Source organism: Crocuta crocuta, unplaced genomic scaffold (genome assembly GCF_008692635.1).
Source record: "Crocuta crocuta isolate KB4526 unplaced genomic scaffold, BGI_CrCroc_1.0 scaffold235, whole genome shotgun sequence".
Classification (NCBI taxonomy): domain Eukaryota; kingdom Metazoa; phylum Chordata; class Mammalia; order Carnivora; family Hyaenidae; genus Crocuta; species Crocuta crocuta.
Window position 1 is genome coordinate 3,128,654 of NW_027531285.1, and position 4,259 is coordinate 3,132,912.

General features: G+C 41.1%; 1 protein-coding gene across 6 annotated transcripts in view; it reads left to right on the top strand.

Annotated features, from left to right (window-relative positions):
* Nucleotides 1–4,103: 4,103 nt before the first annotated feature.
* The window catches only part of WWP1 (WW domain containing E3 ubiquitin protein ligase 1), a 134,309-nt gene continuing 134,153 nt past the window's right edge, over nucleotides 4,104–4,259 (top strand). For 4 of the 6 annotated variants that reach the window (XM_077771292.1, XM_077771290.1, XM_077771295.1 and 1 more), the window contains exon 1: nucleotides 4,104–4,187. The gene's annotated coding sequence lies outside the window, so the exon portion shown is untranslated. The remainder of the gene's footprint in view (nucleotides 4,188–4,259) is intronic. The other 2 variants (XM_077771291.1, XM_077771294.1) reach the window with 1 other exon arrangement.

Genomic DNA, 4,259 nt, shown 5'->3' on the forward strand with positions numbered 1-4,259 from the left:
AAATTTTAAAAATTTGGCAAATCCATAGAATAGAATAGTAGTGAACAGTAAGGAAGGAACATTGGTACACACAACATGAATGAATCTCTAAAATATGTTGATCTAAAGAAGCCAGACAACAAAAGAGTACATAATGTTATAATTCCACATATACAAAATCCTTGAATAAGTAAAATTATTATCCAGTGACAGAAAGCAGTTTGTTGGATGTCAAGGACCAGGGATAAAAGAAGGTTAAGCAGCACCCAAATGGGCAAAGGATATGAAGCAAACCCATCCCTTTCACAAGTACATGTGAAAGAGGGAAATTTTAAGGTGCAGGGAAAACAGGTTAGTACAGGGTTTCTCACCTTTGGCACTAGATTGCCATTTGACTCATAATTCTTTGTTGCTGCAGGTGTATGTGTGCGTGTGCGTGTGTGTGTGTACTGTCTTGTGCACCAAAAGATATTTAGCACTTTCTGGTCTCTCCCCACAAGATGCCAATAAAAATTTCTCACTCTACTCCACAACCAGTTGTGACAATCAAAAATGTCTCGTGACATTGCCAAATGAACCCTGGGATGCAAAGTTGTCCCCACTTGAAAACAACTGGGTTACTGTATTTGTTATCTATTGCTGTGTAACAAATTATCCCTCAAATTTGGTGTCTCAGAACAATAAACATTTTTATCTCACAGTTACTATGGGTTGGGTATTTGAGAGTGACTTAGTTGGGGGATCTGACTCAACTTTTCCACTGAGGTTGAAATCTAGATGTCTGCATCATCTAAATGCCTGACTGGGGCTGGAGAAGCTGCTTCCAAGATGGTTTAATCACACAGAGATTGGCAGAAGGCTCAGATCCTTGCTGGTTTTTGGCAGGATATTCTATTCCTTGCTGTGTGGGCATCTGATAAGGTTACCTGACATGTCCTCATGACATGGTAACTGCCTTTCCCAGAGCAAGTGATCTGAGAGGGAGTAGAGAGAGGTCATAATACCTTTTTAAAACCTCCTCTTGGAAGTGACAGCCTGTCACTTCTGCTGTATTGTATCCATTAGAAGCAAGTCATGAAGTACAACTCACACCCACTTGGAAATTAATGTCCCTATTTTTAAATTTTTTTAATGTTTTATTTACTTTTGAGAGAGAGAGAGAGGCAGAGTGTGAGTTGGGGGAGAGGGGGGAGAGAGAGGGAGACACAGAATCTGAAGCTGGCTCCAGGCTCCCAGCTGTCAGCTCAGAGCCTAATGCAGGGCTTGAACTCAGGAGCTGTGAAATCATGACCTGAGCTGAAGTTGGACCCTCGACTGACTGAGCCACCCACGTGCCCCTAGTCTCTACTTTTTAAAGGCAGGCATGTCAATAAATTTGTGGGCATATTTAAAAATCATCATAGTTGGAGAAGAATTCTTTAACAAACAAGCTGGAGAAGATCACAGGCTATTTAGAGAAAATAAAAAATTGATCATCATTCCAAAATACATCTGAAGGATTAAATTATTTAATGAAAAAAACTGAAATTATCAAATGAATAAAAATATATAAAGACAGATGAATTATATGATAGAAGGATGGTAAAGGGCTTGTGAAGCAAAAAATAATATTAGAAAACAAAAATGGAAAAGGTCAGTCATTTTATCTGGGATCAATATCTACATTACACATAAATTGCCTTTTTGTGAATACCCCAGTAAGAAAATTAACAATGCCTTTTTGAGAATACCCCAGTAAGAAAATTAACAGTGAACTAACAGTAGGATACATATTTGCACATATGAAAATATACCGTGATGACTTTGGCACAGTGAAGAAGGACAATCATATACTCTTAACAGTGCTGTGGGAAAATTGATAATAACAATATGACAACAGTAATTTATTATGTGGCACAAAATTATAGGTATTTTATTTGTAGCAACTCATTTGCTTTTTACTACATTATGTAGGATTATACTAATTTTTTGGTTAAGGCACTGTCAAATGAAGAATTTAGCCAAATCTCAGAGTTTGTAGGTGGCAGCAAAATTGACTTATCCAATTGTCAGTAGGCATGGTGCCTCGGGCTTGCCATACTTTAGGGGCCCATAAAAATGCTTTAATTTCTTTTAAAATCAGAAGGGAAAAAGTGAATATTTAGGTCGAAGAAAGTGTTTTAATGTATAATATTAATATGTGATTAATGTTTGTCATTATATCAATGCAGTTATGAACATAATTTTTAATATTACTTTATGGAGGAAGAGGTCCACAAAGGTAAAGGCATTTAGGATCCATGGAAGTCTGAATGTGGCCTTCCTGCATGGCAGAAATGCATTTTGATCCCATGCAATGTGACACCTAAGCCTATGTTCTTTCTGGAAGACAATTGGCCAATGGGTTTCAAAAGGGTTAAAAGTGTTCACACGTCTGATTACTTTTAAGGGTTTAAACTAAGACAGTAAGTAATGACACAGACAATGATTTATAAAAAGATACTTATTTATAACAGTAGTCATCTGCAACCAAAGAAATGTGGAATAATGAAAAGTTGGCTCAATATTGGCTATCAATTTAGGGGCCTAGATGACTAATAGGAGTTTCTGAATGGAAGTGAACCAAGGGGAAACTGAAGACTCAGGGGAGCTGAAAATGAGAGAGTAGAGCAAGAAGTGGAAGGAGGTCTATAGGCATTCTGGAGATGGCGTACAGACCTCTGCTGAGTATGTGTATGTAATATCAGAGTGCACTTGTAAGCATGTTCCTGAATTTATTTTTAAAAGGATTGAACAAGCAAAATGGTGAGGAAAAGAAGAATCAGTACTCATTATAGCAGAGATCAGTGAACACAATCAGGAAACTCTGAAGATAGAGCTCTGAACCCCAAAAAGAGAGGGGCCAAGCATGCAAGAGTAAAGAGGCCTCAAAGTTCATGTTAATCTTTCTCTTGAAAGCTCTTAAGAGCCAGTGAAAGATTTTAAACAGTAAAGTGACATGCTCAGATGTATATTTTAGAATAATCATAGTGGATTACTGTGCATTGAGCCCTGGTAGGAATTCAGAGTGTAAAGACTGATGGAATGGAGAGGAAGAGAATGTACATTCATTCAGTCAAGGGTTCTTGAATTCTACAATTGTTCATGGGGTGTTGATGTTGTTCCTGGTATGCACTTTTTTCAAAAGCTTAATTAGGATGGAAGAAGAGAGAGAACTAGAAAGATGTTTTAAAGTCAAGGAAGAGTTTTAAGCCAGAAAAGACTTAAAACATGATCATGCTGAGGGGTTCACATGAAGGAGCAGACAGGAAAGGGGTTCGCGTTGGAGAGGAACAGGGATCCCCAGCTTTTTAGACAGAAGGAAAACTAATAAGCTTGGGTATGGATGTAGGTTATTTGTGGGATCGGGTGAGGCAATTGGGCAAAAATTGAAGAAATTCATGCTTGACGGCCTTTATTACTTAAGTAGAAGACCAGGTCATTTGTTGAGTAGTGTGGTCGTCACTGACCAATTTGCAGCGTGGCCTTTCTTGTAAAAGCAACACACTGTACCAACATCACTTCTGCGGACTAGTTGATTCATTGTATAAATGGGGATAATAGACCCTTTTCCATGGTATTGCTGTGTGAATTTATTGCGCTGACACATGCACTTGCTTAGTATTAGTTTATCTTTGTACTCACACTGGAATACCGGGAGTGAATGTTTTGATTACTCATATAAATAAAGTGGAAGTCTTCCGGCGTGATCACCTCATCTGTTAAATACAATTATTTGCTCTTGCAATGGGTTTTAAGTCAGATACTCAGGTCAAGGAGTATTTATTAAAAGCCTACTTTTGCTGTAAAGCATTCAACAAAAGAACGCCAGTGCCCCGAGGACTTTACTTGAGGTCATTCACCGGCTCTGCCCTGAACCGGAAAGTCAAGTCAGCAGCACCTACCTCCAGTTTAGAAAAGCCTCTTCCCAAATCTCAGCGGCAACCCCGCCCCTTCCACAGGTTCGGGCCCCGCCCCCCTCTCCCATTGGCTGGCCCTCCACCTCTTCTCGACCGCTCCGAAGACCCGGAGGAGCGGAGTTTTCCAAAAGCATCATCGGGGCGCCCTTGCTGCGCATGCTCGCGGGAAGCCGGATTCCGGGTCCNGCGGAAGGGTGAGGGCGCCCGCCGCTGGAGGAGGCGCCGCTGCTGTGGCCGCCCGACCGCCGGGAGCCGACAGCTTCGCGCCGGGTAAGGACGCCTAGGCGGGGGACGGGGGGCGCGGGCCCAGAGCCGCCGCGGCGGTGCCGGTAGCCCAGCACG